Below are 18,856 nucleotides of genomic sequence, written 5' to 3'. Positions count from 1 at the left end.
ATCCAGAAACACAAGTGTACAAATGAGACAATACATGCAAAGTTCTACCTAGAGAAGGGGAGCCACATGGAGAGCCACATATTTATTTCTGAGAGGTGTCTCATGGCTCAAATAAGGCCAGAATGAGATTCTGCTATATATTTTGAAACTGGCCTCATTTACCTGCTTTTGTAATAGAACATTGTGCACCAGGCTGTAACTGTGAATGATTTCTGCAATGCACCATGGCAGTGTGTTAATTCTATACAGTTAGTTAAATTCTGGGAAGGAAATCAAATTCTGAAAATGCTATTTTCTCCCATGAACAGCAAAATCCAGTGCTCCATCTGCAATAGTGTCACTTAGTGTCACTTAGGGATACTATCCACTTTTTGTCAAGTTCCCTGCTCAGGATGTCTTTTCTTTTCGCTAACCTCAAAGATGACCTGTTTTCTCTTTCCTACTTTATGACACTTACACAAGCTGAATAGAAAATCAAAAGCAAGAAAGGTGTTTTTATCAAAGCACTGTTGTTTTTCAACTTTTCTCTTGTTTTTCTTTGCAAACAGCAAGGTGCCAAAAAAGCATCATTTGATAGACACTAAAACATGAAGAGCAGACACCTCATCTACATTTTTACGAAGAGTAAACAAGTGGGACATTTATGTAAAGTGGGTATTAAACTTCCCACTCCTTTCCCTCCCCCCATACACATTCTTTACTATTGTACTTTGTAAGGGAGGAAAGGTTACATGGTTTTTTTGGGGGTTTGTTTGTTTATTTTTTTCCTCCTGCATTCCTGATATTTGTTTTATAAACATTTAAGTCTTTGGAAATCTGAGTTTCTATAGTTTCTTTCTACTTTGGTGGAAAAGCTTCTTGGCTGTCTTTCTTGAGAAAGTGTTGTGCAGGTGACAGTGAAGAGATGTGGCTGTTCTTATCTAAGTGCTGTCTGGCATTTCCCTGTGTCTGGAGCTCAAGTGAACAGTCACTGCTGACTCTATAGAGTGTTTTACAGTGGCCTTACCTTGTGACATATGCTTTGCACTGCTAGCATGAATGACCCAAGCCATTATCCACCCCTTCTACTCTTTAGCTTTGCTCTTGGAGTATTACCTTAGGCAGAATTTCCATTAGTTCTGAATCCTTATTACTGTTATTTCTCTGATCCACCTCAGTAGGAAGAGTTCCCCTATTCTCAGCGGCATATTCATGGATATGCAGAGGAGAGGGCAGAGGTAAAAATCAGTCTTGCAGTGTATAAAATGGAAAAAAATCCTTCTACAGAATATGATATAAATTTAATTTTTTTTTTTCAACAAGTCCATTTGGTACATGCTTGAGAGAGTCTGAGCCAGGGAATGGAATAAGTCTCTGCAGACATGGCAGGTACATTTGGTTCAATAGAGGTAGCATGACAGGGCTCTATTACAGTAAATAATACAATTCCAGAAATAACCTATGCGGAACATATTGCTTCTGCTGCACATGTCAGGAAATGGACTTTGATCGATGTTGTTGCAACACAAAACCACATACTAAAACTTTTTAATTATGATGACAGTGTAAAAGTGTAGATGGTGCTCACTGGCAGTATTCATAGTCTTTAACAAATGGACAGTGCAGATTAATTCTGCATGCTCTTCATGTTTCACAATTCTTTCTAGTTGCTGCCATCAGCACGTATGGAAGCAATAAGGCACAAGAGAGGGCCTGGTTTTCAACACCTCTGGGGTGTTAGCAGGCATCCTCGGAGGGAGTGATTATCTCATGATAACCACACCACCTGGAGCTACCATATTGCTGCTATAGAAATTCATTAATGTAAGAGAAAAACTCATCATTTTGTGCTAGAGGATGGAGTTAGGAGCTCAGAATGCTAAAGAGCTTTATCAGGAGCTCTAGTTTGCCTCTATTCAGTTCTGTATGAGAATATTCACTAGGCTACAGTACAGCTTTCTCAGTTTTGTAAACTTAGACCACTGCTTTAGAAACATTTTTGCAGCATCCTAGTATGAGAGTCAACAATTAGAAAGAGATGGCACGACCATCAGAGAACAGAAAGTCACATACCTCAGATTGCCTTCTTAAGGGGAGAGTCTCAGAAGACATTCTACACAGAATTTTATCAGAATAAAAAGCACAAGGAAATTGCAAATCAAATTGGATAGGAGTGTCTATAATTTTAAATTGAGTAATTTCTGTTCAGCAATGCACATAGAGTATATTTAATTTGAATTTATCAGAAAAGTATGGAATGAAGTACATGGGAATACAATAACTCATTGTCTGCTGTTCTCTATGATAATCTACCAAACTATTATCTAATTACTTTGATGTTAATGGAGTCATACATGCTGCCTGACCTCTTCAGTGCTGGATGGATGTGTATGTGCTTTTTCTGTCCATCAGGTTTTATGCTTCACTCTCAACTTTCTTGTGAATCTTTTATCTTTGCTTCTGCAGCATTTCCTCTTTAGTAGGAAGGCAGATTTTATTTAAATTAAGAGTTTTTGTTGTACTCTTGTAGGGATAATATCTTGGATTTTAAAACCAGCAAATTTTGAAAAAAACTGTTAAATTATTTATGTTGTGACCGTCTACTTCCATCCCAAGTGTATTTCTTTCTCTTTCATAGAAGTTTATCCATTGAATGAAATTTGGCTTGCCTGTCACCCAGAAACAACAGAAGATACACAGAAAACACCTTTACAAACATCCTTTTGCTTACTAATTTTTTTTCATCTGTGCTTAGCATCTATAGCATGTTGTGGATGTAAAGATGAACCTTCTTCAGACTTTGTAGATGGTGGTGCCATACAGACAGTCAAGAGAACGTAGCCCAGGGAGTGCTAAGTGGCTACAATGACGCAGGAGGTTTTAATTTACAGCTGTCTCCTGCTCACCATTTATTGTGGTTAGTCAGCACACACAGAAGCTAATGTGGGATCATCCTTGGGGACAGGGAGAACTTGGGGATCATTTGCTTGTACAGTATCTCTTAGACACTTGGAGTCCACCTTTAGTCCTCAAAGCTGGGGAGGCAACTTAAGTTTGTTTTTAATGAGTGCGCAATGCACTGCGGAATGTTAACTTCCCTGTTTAGACCCAAAGTTTCTGAGCTCTACAAAATACATTGCTGTTTAGGAGACATCACCTGCTCTTGCTAGACTGGAGCTTATGGCACGACTGAAAATGTATCTATTCTATCATAGCCATGGGCAGGAGAACAATATATTGTTTCTTACATAGCAGCAGCAGTTCTTACTGTACACAGTGGTGGTCCAGACAGATTCGTTTCTATGGTTCAGGGAATAGCTAGAATGGAAAGCTCTTAAGGCCACAGAGACTTGGGTTTTGTAAGTGGACTTATGCTTTTATCAATGATGATGAAATTACATAGTACAAAGAATTTTATTACATTCTTTGAGTGCAGGAAACCCTGACAGAGAAAGGAGTCAAAAACACCTTGTGTATCACCTTATTTGGTTCCCCAGGTAGTTGCAGGGAAAGACTTGTGAAGATACATTTTTGCAGATTTCTGGTGTTACAAGATTTTGCTGGGGTATTTTCTGTGGCTGTTAACACCTAATGCAAAAGAAAATGACTGTATAACTGTTCAAGCTTGCACTTGAGAGCATGGCTGTCATTTATAACATTTGGCATGTGCAAGTCAAAAGTCTTGTTTTGTGGCTTGATCTAGTTCACCATTCTGACTTAGAAAAGTAGCTATATAAGACAGACCACCAGAGAAGGTCCTCTGGGTATTTTTTTTACCCTAGACAGAGTCTAGGAGCATTAGCAACTCCTTGTCTCTTGCTGATCCTACCAGCTGCTGGAATGGAAATCTAGTCAAAATTAAATGCTGTTCAAGACCTTCATGCAACTTTACTATTATGTTCAGGATTGGAAGAAGGACTGAACTAGAGACATGAAAGCTCCTGTAAGATTGGTACTGACAGGGGTTAAATGAGCCTGCAGTGCTCTGCAGGGAGCCAGGCATCATCAGGGACCTGTCCATATGTTTGGTTTCTCAAGACTGCTGTAGAGCAGTTGTGCCTTATGACTGATGTCCAAAGGAAAAATTTCTTATAAATTCCAGAAGCTAAGATGCAGGAGACTTGGCTTTCCTTCTCTCTTCCACAATACCTAATGACAAGCTCTTTTAGATTGCCATGGAGTGCCATCATTTAGTGCTGATTTTTGTTTCCTATAATTTCCAGCTCCTGACTGCACAAGGAACTCCGCAGCCTGGAAATATATTAGCTGATGCCTAAGGTGTAGTGTGAAGGTAGTATCCAGTAACCAAATGTGATAAATTACTAATGCCAGTCAGTCAATGTGGGTTTGTTGTTTCACTCTGTTACTGGTTTACTGGGTTTTCTTGTGTGTCTAAGATGGTCTAGACTTGCAGACTGTGGTGCCTTTAAATGCCACTACATAGACAAAAGAAGCCAAATAATTTACTGCATGACATGTTTGTCCTTCCCAGATTTTTAGCCGGACTGATCCTCTTACTTTCTATGACTTTTTTTCCTTTATAAGAAGTGTTCAGACTTTCCTTGTGAAATACTATTTTGTTCAAAATCTGGTACTTGCAGCTTTCACATGCTAGATTATATGGTTCATGAGTTCTGCCATGTGAGTTTTTCTTCATTGTGTACTGTAGCTCATGGTGAGCTTCACAGATCTTGAACAGCTCTGCCTTTGATGGATGTCAGTACATTTTCTCAGTGGCTGCCTTTTATTAGTTTCAAAAGATAACAGTCTGTGTAGCCACACACTCAGGTGTTTATGTGTGTGAAGGGCACCAGGAGGAAAAATGTGAAATCTCCTGCTCTTTGCCAGATTTTGCCCTTCAGAATATTTACATCTGCTTTGTAAGACATTTAACATAATAGTGAAGCTGTAGGAAGCCAGAAGTGCTTCCCTGATATAGAGACAGGAACTGCTCAGATTGAGATCGTTCATACTTTCTGAACCTCCGAGTCCCTCTCTGCTCAAAAAGTATAATAATATTCAACCCCAAAGAGTTTTCAGATTAGTAATTTTAAAGAAAATTACCACTTAGTCCAAAAGAAATTCTGAATTGCTTTGTTATGCCTGAACATAGGTTTTTTGGAAGATCCCTTTCAGACAACTGAACTGTGTTTGCTGCATACTTCTGTTTCTAGATCAACCCAAAGTGGGAGTAGCATAAGGGTATGGTTCTTGAGACTGAAGCCATGTAATGTACATAGAAGCCATTTAATGTGTATAAGAGCATTGCTGCATATTCTTGAGCACCATCTGCTGGCATTTTCTTATCTAACCAGTATTTGCATAATTGGAAGTGTCTCTCTTTACAGAATGTTCCTCAAAGAGGCATGAGCTGAAGCCCTCAGGAAAATAAAGTCTGTTTCTTATGTGTGCCTGGAAAGAGGCCATGTAGAAAAGGTCTGGAAATGGCTTTGGAAAATACTAGTAAGATATTGCTAGTCTATGAAAATGCCCTAAATGCAGCATAAAGATTTGTATTGTGATGGGCAATGCCTCGAGTAAGGATTTTGGCATTGTCCATCTCTTTTTATTCTGCAGCAGGTGTGATACCAGCCACTGTCTTTTGCCAAAGTGGTCCCAAGCCAAGGAAAGTGACCATAAGGGGTTTTCAATTAGTTATTCAGCCATCAAGATACCAGATTTGTCTAAGGACCTCCTGAGAAATGGTGGAATTCCTCCTTCAGAGGAATGTGCGGAGGAAGGCAGTAGAGATAAAGGAAGGAACGTCAACATTAATCTATTCTGGCTCTTTGATGCATGTATACTCAATATCCATGTCCTCTTTCACGACCTAGAAACTCAGTACATCTCCGAAACATAACTGAAGAGATTGTCCATAGTATAGCCCATAAAAAAACATTTAAACATAGGCAAATTAGCTTTAAAATACTTATCCCAGGTGCAGATACCTGTGCAGACACCTGTGAAATCTTCAAAACCCTTCCAATAATTTGGCTGTTTAGCCCCACCAGGTTGTAATGTTGACTAATGTCTGTGCGGCCCACCAGCGACTCTGGTTTAGTCTCATTTCATTAATGTGGTAGTCCTACAACAAAATGACAACAAAACTTATTTCTATGTTACAGAAAACTAAGCTGCTGGTTAGTTTTGTGCATTTTTATTATTTTAGCACCTTTAAAGTCTCAAAATGTTATGAATGTTATTCTAAGTCTTGTGGTGGTATAAGGACTCTTTAGTGGCACCTGCTGTATTTTGTACTTAGGATTTATGGCAATGAAAGCAGAACAAAGAAGGAAACACAACACAGTGAATGCTGTTTCCTGCAGAAGGCCTTTTTTTTACTGAGGTTCCCTAGAGTTCAGTGGAGTGTCAGACATTGCTTCACCCTGCTCTATCCCTTGGTAGTTCTTTATACAGGTACATATTACAATGATTATAATTTTCAAAGGTACCAATGACTATAAGATCTGAAGCAGTCATAGCTCCAAAATATTTTTCAGACTTCTCTGGAGAAGTTAATTTCAGGAACAATAGATGTACATGAGGAAAAATATTACATAGTCACTATGGAAAATACCAAACCACTAACAATGATCTTAGACCCGTGATGCTTTTTGATGCAGCTCCTTATTTCAACTTCAAGGGGTGTCTACCTCTTTTCAGGAGTTCAGTGCTTTTCCTAGAAGCAGGATGAGTACTGACATTCAATACCATTGTGTATTCAAAAGATAATGCAACTCTATTCAGATCCATTTAAAAAGAATATTTATTGAACTAAAAGAATAGTCAAAAATATGTACCATATTCTTATTTATACAGCTATGGCATATGCAAGTTTAGATGCCTCTTACAAGGTGTCTACTTGTGCTTTTTTATCAGCCCGATGCAGCTAGACCTAGCAAGACATTTTCCATTTACAGGGAGGATAGAATAACCCATTAAATCCAGGGTTTTTAACTTTAGCTTCAACTTAAAATGTTTTAAATTCCCCAGAATTAATAAGTTAGTGCATTGTCTATCAGAAACAAAATTACAACCGAAACTTAGCCTGATTCCCATCTCCAAATTCTGTATATTTTTTTTTTCAGTCAATTGCATTACTTTCCAGTGTAACATGTCACCGTAAGGGACTGTGGCAGTCCAACTAGTGATTAAGTTTGAGCTAAACCTTTAATTTGAATTCAAATCCTTCACACAGCTCTCGGGTTTTGTATCTTTTTCAGTGAATAATATTTTCTTCAGTTCTGAGAGGAAAGTACTTCTACATTTCTATTTCTGTGCATGGAGAAGTGTGGAAGAATACAAGCAGTATCAGTACTGTTTATAGTCATTATCACTGGTAAGTAAGGAATATTAAGCTCTGACATCTTTAGCCTTCAGATAAAACTGCTTTCACAAACCAATTTATAATGTCTTGTCCTGGGAGCTCTATGTAGAGATGGAAGAGATGTTAATGTAATAAAATAAAAAGGGAAGGTAGATTAATGGTCTTGTTACTCCTGAACTTCTCAGTTGTACTATGCATTTATTGTCTAACCAGTATCGAACTGTGGAGTACTGTGTGTTTGTACCAATTTTCTTGTTGCTGAAGGTGCACCAGCAGTTTGTTGCAAAGGCAGGTCTTCTCTGAGGAATGGTATTGATGGATGATGGATGGATGGATAACTGCTTATGTGACTATCATTAACCCTGTGTATGCAATGCAAAGTTTGCATTCAAGACTTAAAAAAGTGAATTGAATTAATAAGCTTAAAACCCAATCAACCAAACAAAACCAAATCAGATTTCCATCAAAAGTTTACAATGAATTAGTTGTGAGACAAAACTAATATTAACCCATCTGGAAAGGTGGCTTTTTGCAATTGCCAAAATTAGGACTGTGTGCCATATCACTTCCCCTTAAGCAGATAAAATAGAGGTTAAGCTGGACTCAGGGAGACCAGGTCCTGTGCTGACCCAAGGCCACTGGCATATAGGTGCCCTATAAGACTGCTCAGACCAAGACTTTTTCACAGGTAAACCAATAGGTCCAGAATCTGCTTTTTCTTCTTATCTGAAGGCTATGGCTTGTAACCTTATGTCAACTTCAAAGACATTTTGTCAGCACAGCGCAGCTTCTCTGCTGCCATTTAAGGTAAGGCAGTAAAAGTTTTTCCTGACTTGACAATTCTCAGACTTACCAACCATCCAGTTTTCTCTCATTAGAGGGGAGATCTAGAAAGGTTGAATGTTTTCTTGCCAGTATAAAAGCTGTCTCCATTATTGCAAACAAGAGACAGTTAAAGAAAATTAAACATCCTAATGCTACACACAAAAAGAAAAACAAAAAAGAAATAGCAAAGAAGAAAAAGACATTAAAACCTAGGACCTTGTGGCAACTAATACTGCTGAGTATTGCCAGAACTATAAAGCAAGTCTTAAAGCAGTTAAAAGTTAAATTACATAACTCAAGACTGCTGCAGCCTGATTGAAAACGTTTGGAATTAATGAGAAGGCTCATGTTGTGTGCCTGCATTATGGGAGGCAAAGACCAGACTGGAAAACAGGCTTACATTATTTAAACTTGTCACACATTTTTCTGCTAACACAGCTGGCTATTCCCTTCAGCTCAGTGTCCAAAACCAGAATCATATGACCAAAAAGAAGACAGTCTTTAAGCCAGGTGCCATAGACTAGTTGTGTCCACCTTACCTAGCAGTTAGGGCTCCCTTGCTCCCAGGGCTCCCTTGATTCCATGTGTGCCCTGTGCAGTCCTAAAGCATAATTTTTAACTTGTGGGTTTTTTTGGCTGATTATTTTTCAGATCAAAGTGCTCCAAATGCATGAATGCCGCTATGTCTTCACCTCATGAAAGTGACTGTGCATGTTGCATTCACTGAGTGATGGCAAAGTCACAGCAGACAACCTCTTGCTGCACCTGTGAAACAGCGTCAGTTTTAGCAGGACATGGGCATGCCAGTAGAGCAGATCAGCACAAGACCTGGTCCACCTAAGTTCTTCTGTACTAAAGAAAGTTCACCTCTGTACTAAATGCTGAAGAGGAACTAACATGATGTGAAGACTTCCTTTTGGCACCTACACGATATCATGTTTCTAGATTGGCTTATATTGTTTTCTTATGAGCAGCTGGTATGGGAGGTAGCCTGGGAACAGGGGACACTGTGAAACCAAAGGAGGGTAGCTGCTGTGGGGTGCCAGGTATACTGTAGTTTCTAGAGAATGGAGTGGAGATGCCAGCTCCTGTGCTGGTGGAGTTCCCAAGTGACTTGTAAACTGGGAAATAGCATCCCAGAGCCTAAAGTAAGCTTAGTGATAGAAGGCTAGCAATGGGGAGGAGACAGATACCTATCCACTTCCATGATATCCAAATCCTACCACATTTCTGAGTACTTCTTGGTCTTTCCTGGTCTCCATCCTGAAGTTCTAGGCCTGTTGCTCAACTGTCTTGGCACCTTTATTTTTCTCCTGCTGTACTACTGCCATATCAATATCAAACTTTGCTACCCTTCTTTGTCCACACACCATGAAAAGAAGGGAATTTCTTTCTTGTTAGTCTTGGAATAAAATTAATCCATACATATTCTGCTGAAGAGCACTGAGTGGCTCTGGAAAAAAATCCCTGATTGCCTTATAGCTAAGCACAGTTGTAAGCAAGATGTAGGTATGGAAGAACTTGGACAGAGGGAGATTTGGGCTGGCACTGAGCTTTACTGTATTCTAAAATAAGAAGATTCTCATCATGACAACAGCCTGTTTCTGCGCCCTGATCTGTCAGATCAGGGTCTTATTGCTGAACCTCATCTTGAACCTGAATGGAAAATTCTCGTCCCAGACAAACCCTGCTGAGAATAGACTGGTACTTATGATCTCTGACCCTTTCTCCAGATAATATATTCTGTATTCCAGTAAAAGCAAGTTGCAAGTGTCTGTGATATGTTCCAGGAAATCAATGTTTTTTTGAGAAGGTAAATGAACTTTTCTAGCTCCTCTGCCCTTGTCTGGAGTTGGAAAAAAACCTCAAAGATCATTGAGTCCTACAGTTAGCCCACAGGTGTCAAGTCCACCACTTAAACATGTCTCTGATACTAAATCCATGTCTTTAAATGCCTCCAGGTATAGTGGCTCAACTAGTATCCCTGGGCAGTCCCTTTCAATGTTTGAAAACCTTTTCAGTGAAGAATTTTTTCTTAAAAATGCATGATCATACTCCTCTTCTGCTCTCCCACAGCCCTGCTGGGTGCTGTGTACTTTATGGAACTCCTCTTGTGTTGTTGGGGAGGCAGTGAGGAGTAACAAAGCCCCCTCAGGTGCAGTGAGGCACTTTTCCATTGATACTATCTTTGTTCAATGCTTCATTTTAGCATTCATTGTGGGTGGATTGGGGAGCACATTCCATGACTTAATGGGTGGCATTATTTCTTCTGAGTTTAACTGTTCTCTAAAGTCACCAGTGTCCATTAGGCTACAAATGGAATGTTGCTGGTAGATTTGTTTCATTGGATGCCTTTAGAAATCCTCCCTCTAACCCCAACAATAACTTACTAAGTGAGAGGGATGGGAATTGGGTTTATGCTGCTGCTGGTTAGTACAAAACCTTCTTATCAAAGACACATTACTATGGAAATCCAGGATTCAGTTGGTCTTGGTAGTAACGTAACCATCAGAAAATGCTACAGTTTGGCATCACAAAAGTAGCCTCAACCTGTGAAGCTTAATCTTGCATGCAGTGATTCATAGGTACACCATGAAAAAAAAAGTGGCTCTGCAACAGTGAAGTAAGTTGAAGGCTGCTGCAAAGAAGGGAAGAATAATCTCGGTGTATGAGAGAAGAGCAATGAGCATGTATCAAGGAAAATTCAGGCTGGATTTGAGAAAAACCTTTTAAATGATAGAAGTAGTGAAGCACTGCAATAGATTTTCTGGGGTGGATATGGCAGAACTGGAAATCTTTAAGAACTGATGAGACAAAAATATATGAGATGGGATATCACTGAAGCTGATCTTGCCATGGCATAGGGCAAGTTAGATGACCCCCTGAATTTCCTTTAGATTATTTTTATCTAAAAGTGTAGTTTTTATTGCATAGCTCTTGACATTTTATGCTTTGCTGGTAGTACTGCATTCTGGAAACAAGGACTGTAGCTGTCACTTCACCCTGTGTTTCTGAAGATGAATTCTGAAATGTAGCTAATCAAAAAGGAAATAAAGACCAAAGGAGGAAACAGAGTGATTTTAAGCCATGCTTGTGTTTGTGAATACTTTTTATTGACAAAACTAGAGAAGTCCAAACCATAGCACAGAGGAGCTTCTCTCTGGTGAGTGTTAAATATTATCGTGAAACTTGCATTCCAGTAAGAATTAAATTTTGCCGGAGACAGAAATTTTTAAGGCTTCCCACTGCCTGAAAAAACATGGAGGCTGTTGTTTATGCATATTTATTTATCCCTTTTTCACCAGGAAAACACTTTTACAGTCATTACAGCAGTGCTTTAGAGAGTTTAATATAATTGAGATGCTGTAGGCAGGGGAAAAAATTGTGTTTTGGAGGTGGAACTCCCAAAGGAAACTGAGTTCTGGCTCCAGCTACATTTTCCTGCTAGAATCCAGCTTTTTAGATAAATGTCAGACAGGAGTTCGAAGCTGAAAATAGAAGCAGATGATGAAAATAATTCTAATCGCTAAAGCACGATACAGAAACAGCAGAATAGGAAACTGGTCCTAGGTGGAGCTAATAAATCCATGTCTGACAGCCAGATACAGTGGAGTGTACAAATTATATGCTTTCATCCAGGGAGATTTTTTTGAGCAAGACTGAGGTTTTAATGTGATTGCCTTCTTGTGACAATTAGAAGGAACTGCATTATTCGTTGCAGGGAGAGGGCACTGAGCAAAGGTCACTGAGAGCACAGTCTTCCACACTGCAATTGAATCACCTTTGGTAGCAAATTGTATGCTCCATTTTAAACAAGAAAATAGAGGCAAATCACAATAGCTGAGAAAGAATGGAAGCATGCACTGGCTCTTCCGAGTGTAGGTGAACACTGAATGTCATGCTAAGAGAATGGCTAAAAGACAGTAAGAAATAAAAATGGCATGTCCTCTTTACATTTATTTGTGTATTTTAAAATACAGTTGTTCTATTATGTTATTGTTGAAACACATGGATATTTAAGTCACAGGAATAAAACAACAAAAAAAAATGTAACCCCTCCTTCCCCTATACCCTTCATTTCAGCGATTATAGTAGTGTGGATACTTTGATGTTTTAAATTCTAATTCCTTTGTTGTGATTTTTATGGTTGCTTTGAAAGTTACTTTGTTGTTTTTTTGTATTTTCTTTCCTAATAGTTTTATCAAGTGATGCTTCTATTACAGCTAAGGCACTTAAAGGAAATACATTATTTAAATGTGAAATGGAAAGAGACAAAATGTAAGACTGTGGTGCATTTTTCTTTGTCATTCACAGACATAACAGAACAACTCAGAAGAAAAAAAAAAAAAAGGCAGGCAACTACATACTCTCTTATCTGCTAGCCACATCCATATGTAGTCCTTCCACCTTTAACAAACACCAGTTTTGTTTCCAGAATACAAACAAGGAACTGGCTTATATCTATGTATTATGGAGGGGAAAAAAAGCAAGGCACTGATTTAAAAAAATGGCTGAACAAACCTACTGCTTCTGACAGTCAAAAAGGGTCTTTCTTTCTAACTGCTTCCATGCATTTATACTATGCTAACCATTCTCAACCCAATGCATTTTATTATAATAATAATTGTTCTTTATTGCAGTAACATGTAAGGATTCCAAATAGGGTTCAAGACCCTATTATTCTAGGCACCATCCATGTGCATAATAAAACCATCTCTGCTGTAAAGAGCTTACGATCTTGACATATGACAAGGCATAACAGTAAAAGAGAACAAACAATTTCAGGGGAGGGGTGGAAAAGAAGCTATCAAGAAAGCCAATACACAGGGTGTGCTAAGTAGCAGTGTCTGAACACTAACTGATTAGCTATTGTCAAGGGTTTTGTATAATCTGTGGAAATAGTTTTTCACTGTGCCTTCTATATCACTTAGTTTCCAGTTTATAAAATGCAAATGTGGTTGTTACACCCCTTGAATAAACTGCAGGGAGGAGTAGGGAAAGGAAAGCTGAAAGATGGAAATTGTACATGATCTCTAAAGGGTAAGATCTAAGGATATGGGAGCTTGGTGCCAACCATACCTGATACCTGTACCCAAGTACATTAAGGGAGTTTTCACTGCTTTAATCTTTAAAAAGTCTAAAGGAAAGTGGGATCACTTTTGATGTTAATACATTTATCATACACCTATTGCAGATACGGGAAAACAATGCATATATGAACAGTTTATGGATGAAGTATCTTATTTCTTCTCCTTGTTTAAGAGTTCTTAAATAGTGAACATAGTAACTTGGATGCATGGTAAAAAGAGGCTGAAATAGCTTCTTTGACTGAAATGCAGAGATCGAGATCTCAATTTTCTCTTCCTATTCTTGAATTACACAATCATAACACCCCTTCCCAGAACAGAATTTATATGGATTTCCTATAATACACATGGGTGCTAGCATCCTGTAAATTTTCTGCTAGTCAATTATTATGTGAGCATATAAATGAGAATGGATTACCACAGAAGATGTGAAAGTAGAAATAAAGAGAGCTGCATTTTTTTTTTGTCTCAGCAAAACCTTAAGAGAAGTAAGTATTGGCAGTTCCTCAGTTTAAGCTTTTAAATGTAATGTTTCAGAAGTATTATTACTTAATTCTTTGAAGTGAAAAAGAAGTTGTGGGAAAAAAATAGGTGGTAAACAAAGTACATTAATATGCCAAAAAAAAGATGTCATTTAATAATGTTTTTCCAGGATGCATATAGAGAATCAATATAAGATTTTGAATTCCTGGCTGGGCCAGGAGGAACTGTGCTTAATGGAGAAATTCTGTGATGCCTTTGCAAGTTGCTCATGTTCATGATGGTTCAGACAGCTCCTTAAATTTTTCTGTAGTTTTGTCTTTTGCCCAGGCAGCACTGCGTGTTCCTCACTGGCACATGTGCATTTTGCCATCAACACCCCTTTGAGTGATGCTGCCAAGAGTTTTCTTGTCACGTGAAGCTGTCCAGTGATGGTAGAGGTGCTGGGGGTGCCTCACACAGACTTATCTCAGGTGCCTTATGCTGAACTGTGCTGAGGATCTGTTGGCTGTGAGGTGGAAACACCAGGCAGGGAGCTGTGACTGTAGTTGCCTCTTGGGGACCAGGATACTCCTGTGAGCTGTGTGTGAGAGGATTGTGAGATGCTAAAGTGCCTGCAGAGCTGAGGAGACAGTGTGGCTCCCAGGCGGAATGACTGTGGTGGTGGTAGCAGTGAACAGGGCTCATGGATCCAGTTTTTAATGGCCAGACATGGGCTGAGCCACTTTCAGGAGAGCATTGGTTGATTTTAGGCAGTTTGTCTCCTAAGTATCCTGGAGGTGGACTTCTCCAGAGGAACATTCAGAGCAGACTGATGTACTTCTCAATCTACATTCTGTGTAGGCAGCATAAAGTTACTCAGTCCTGTTTCTGGGGAATGATCTCACTGAAAGTGAATCCCACAACTTTTTCATCTTGTTTTGTTAATATAGTTTGCATAAAATTTTACTATATGTTAGTATAAAAGTTATAATAAAACAATGTTTGCAAGTAGCTTTTTCCTTTGGGCAATGAGCAGGGATATGGCTGTGTAACTATTTGTGCTGTGCATCCATTCTCCATGGGAGGGTATCAGAAAATGGCCTTCTCAATTCCAGTAACTATTGCTATGAACAAGTTTTGCCCCAGTTCAACATAGCCTTCACCTCCAGAAATCAGTGATTATTGTGAAGTGGCTTTCTCCTCCCACTGAATTCCAACAGCTCTTTGGCAGGTTAATCCAGATGTCGTTTAGGTGGGTAAAATAAACTGTGATGAATCCCACCTTGGTGCTACCTCCTTTGAAAGGATGTAATGAGTAATCAGCAGAAACTCTGTGGCAAAGCATCAGTCCTTTAGAAGAACTTTTCTGAAACGGAAATGCCTGGTGTCTCCATCTCTCTGGCTTAATGCTCCAAAAGCATTAAATATATGAGTCTTAGCTTTTGCTCTTTTCCTATATTTTCCTTCTGGCTAGATCAGGTGCTACCTTCTTTGACATGATGGCTTTGATGTATTGTTAGAGCTGTTATTTACAGATGACGTGGAGAGCCTGGGGAACAAAACCCAGCTGAGCACTGCACTAGGCAGTGGCTTGTCTGAGATGTAGGTACTGCAATGGTGATGCTAGCTACCATTTTCTCAGATTTAACCTTTCATACACAACTGTTTTGCTTATGAATTTAAAGTTGCTCTTTTCTGTTTTCTATATCAACCACATGCGCGCACACACACACACACACACACACACACGTGTACACAGATATGTACAAGCAATCTGTATATGTGCATAAACATGTGCTTTTGCCCTGAATCTGTGAAACAAACAAATATTATTTTCCTGCTCAGCTGAATTGTGTTCCACTGTTTACCACCATTTTGTAAGGTGGATTTTAAGAATTTAGCAGAAAAAACAAAACCCGTAGGGGAAAAAGCTAGCTTTCAAGCCAGTCAGGGTCAATTAAAAGGGAGCCTCGGATGCAAATGCCACATCAGCACCAATTTTGTCACTAAGAACTTTAAGATCAGAAGCAATTACCTTCAATAGCACCTTGTTTTTATGTGTCTACCCTTCATAGCCTTGGCTAGTAGCTCGGCCTACACCATAATTTACACTGACATCTAATTTCAGTGGATCTGCAAGCAATCTAACTGAAGATGGAGATACTGAGAGTGAGGAGTCCTTCTTTATCACCGCAGACATAAAGATTCATTATTTTTTGCCAATTCAGAAAGTGAGACTTATGGGAATTAAGCTTTTTTTCATGCACGTATGTGCCTGTTTTGCATATCTCATTACTTGAATTATTTCCTGGTTTAGGCAAATGATTGCTGCATTTAACTAGATGATTAAACACTCTAACAGCTCACAAAGGAAAAAAAAAAAACAGCCAAGTGCTACTAGCATTCAGTAGATTTACCATTTTCAAATGTCTATGTAAAATGAGAGCAAAAGAAAAAGAGTGCATTCATTGCTAATCATATTCTTTGAAGTATAGTAGAGACCTGGCAATTTTATATTGTGCATGAAAGTAACAACATTAGACTAAGATTATTTTAAGAAACACTTTTATCATTTTCTAACTGACAGACAGGGCAAACCAGCCATGCAGGTTGATGTTTCCTCCTGAAACAATGAAAGAACCCCACAATGATGTGATTAATGACTTGCATCCATTTTCTCTGATCCTCAAACTTGAATATAGAAAGCAGAGCTGATCTCTACACTATTATCCAGCCTTCTATTCAGACCAGGCTAATACCAGCACAACTTCTTTTGTGACGCTTGTTCCCCAAGCCAAGCAATTTGCATATCACAGAGAATAAGGTTATGTAACCCAGTTGTTGATTTTGATGGTGCAAAGAACTGTCAGGGTTGTTTTTGTCACAGAGTGTGTTTTTAAAGCAGGTGTTAAAAATCATTTATTCTTGCTTGTTATTTTACATGATGCAAAAATGCTCATTGTTGTAAATGCATAATTAGTAAGAGAAATTCTTGTGACTTGTATGTCAGCATGTACTTTTTCAATTAATGTTATGCAGATGGTGAAACAAGATAGTTGTTACTAAAGGCAACCCTTGCTTCTCTGTTTGAAAATGCAATTGCCCTTACAGCTCTCTTTCACAGAGTGCCTTGAGATTGTTGTAGGTCACTTTCTTACAAACTCTTGCAGAATAGTTGTAAATGCCATAAATCAAAAGTTTAGGTGACTTATGCTTTTGGTTCATGTTCTTAAGGTCTGCCAGGGAAAGTGACCCGTTTCAAATTGGACCAAAAGACAAAGAGCCTGAACACTGAAGGACACTCGAGTCTGACAAGCATTGCATAAGGACCATGATGCAGAAGGCAGTGTGCTTGCTCAGCACATGACTTGCCACTTTTGTCCGTTTGCACATGAAATGATCACCATAATGGGAAGGAATAAGGAATTAAAAACCTGCTCTGAAGAGGGAGTAGAAACATTGGAGGGAGAAGTTCTTACTGATGCCTGTTGTAAAAGTATTGGCTGCAGGTTCTTAAAGTATAAACCAAACTGATGAAAAGATAAAAAAAGACAGTTTATTGCTTTAGTTTCTTGCCATTTTTACATGATGGGAATGCAGGTTTTCTAAAGCATAACCTGTGGTACAGAAGTTATAGCAAACAAACAAATAAATACCAATGCAGATGAATATACAAAATTGACTCAGTCAGATTCCTGAGCTTATAGTACTTAATCTTCTACTGTAGTGCAGCTGAATTGGCAGAAGTGGAAATGCATTTGGAAAGTTCAAGCATTTTTAATCCTGCTGCATAAATTGAGCTATTAATTCTAAATTACAGGGGAAAACCACTGTTTTATCCAAAGCAATTTTAGCACTTTCCCTACAGAAAACATTCCACCTAGTGTCATTTAAGTGGCCCAAATTAGTTTAGTCAAAGGAGTAATAAAATTAACTTAAACACCAACAGATGTCCACACAAAGGGCATTTGGAACCAAAATAATTTTGATCTTTCAAGATGCCTTTTGTTACTCTAAGTGTTGTCCTCTTTTCAGGGAAAATGCTATAAGTATGAAAACATAAATGGCATCAGGCATAAGTGCGCCTTTCCTATGTACAGACCAAAGACATTTTGCCTTCCTGGAGGGCTAGGGAGTCAATCACAACCATATAATGGACTCACTGGGATGGCTTGCACCTGGAGAGCAGCCAAAACTCATCCCTTCCCTGCCCTGCACCTCCACAGTGCCCACCTAGGGTGCCTATGCTCCAAATGGTCTCACTCCCCTCCTCAGACTTCATTAACCAGGTCCAAATGCTCCAGTCTTTCTTTAGTGGAAGCTTCTTCTAGATACAAGGCAACCTTCTCAGAGCTGAAGCTATTGAGGCAGAACAGAGACCGATGACCATTTCACCTTCCTTGATTGATTTTCTCAGCAGTTACAGAAATGAAGGTCCTGAGAGCTCTGAAGGACAGCAAGGTCTTTACATCATTCTTTGGTGAACCGTCAGTCTTTCCCTTTGCTTTTTAGCTCTCCATTGACTTCTAATAACCTTTCTGAGACACCAATTTATTCCATTAGAAAAGGAACTTTCCACATGAGATTTTCACAGTACTTGGGGTACAAGTTAAGGATAAGTTCAGGCTGCTGGTTTCAGAGGATAACTCCTTGAGCCTTCCAGACAACCAGACTTTATCTACTTCCAGAAATTTTTCCTGTTCAAGATTTTGAAATTGGAAGCTTCATTACAAATGTAATTTTTGTGCATATTTTAAACATCATTTAAGGCAACTCTGATAACTTCTTTCAATAACATGTTGTATGACTAGCTCTTCACTGCTGACCCAAAGATGACTCATCATTTTTGCCTTCATAACTTTTTGTTAAAGAAAGCTTGCCAAATGCAATATGGAGAAACATCTGGGACTTTTTTTTTTTTTTTAAATATAAGTCCAGATATCTTTTATTCACTATAGTAATAAAATTAAATCTTCATCTGAATGTAAATCTGATGCAAGCATTTTAGAAAAATCTGGCATGAGACCAGTCTTTCCTTAAAATAAATTTTGGTATAAACTAGTTCTACTTTATCTGCACTATTGCTTCATATTTTTATTATTTACTCTCTGTCACACTGCTAATGTACAGTGCAACTACACTGCCTTATGTTTATTTATGATTTTCTGAAGAAAGC

At 38.7% G+C, this 18,856-nt stretch overlaps 1 long non-coding RNA gene across 3 annotated transcripts in view; it reads right to left on the bottom strand.

Annotated features, from left to right (window-relative positions):
• The window catches only part of LOC121469693 (uncharacterized), a 36,916-nt gene that overhangs the window by 13,676 nt on the left and 4,384 nt on the right, over window positions 1–18,856 (bottom strand). Inside the window, exon 2 of one of the 3 annotated variants that reach the window (XR_005979825.2) lies at window positions 5,928–6,064. The exons of the other annotated variants lie outside the window; for them this stretch is intronic. This is a non-coding gene — a long non-coding RNA (uncharacterized lncRNA). The remainder of the gene's footprint in view (window positions 1–5,927; window positions 6,065–18,856) is intronic. 3 annotated transcript variants of the gene reach the window in all.

The sequence above is a fragment of the Taeniopygia guttata genome, chromosome 3 (assembly GCF_048771995.1).
Source record: "Taeniopygia guttata chromosome 3, bTaeGut7.mat, whole genome shotgun sequence".
NCBI classification, from domain to species: Eukaryota; Metazoa; Chordata; class Aves; order Passeriformes; family Estrildidae; genus Taeniopygia; species Taeniopygia guttata.
This window is presented reverse-complemented; position numbering and strand designations above follow the sequence as displayed.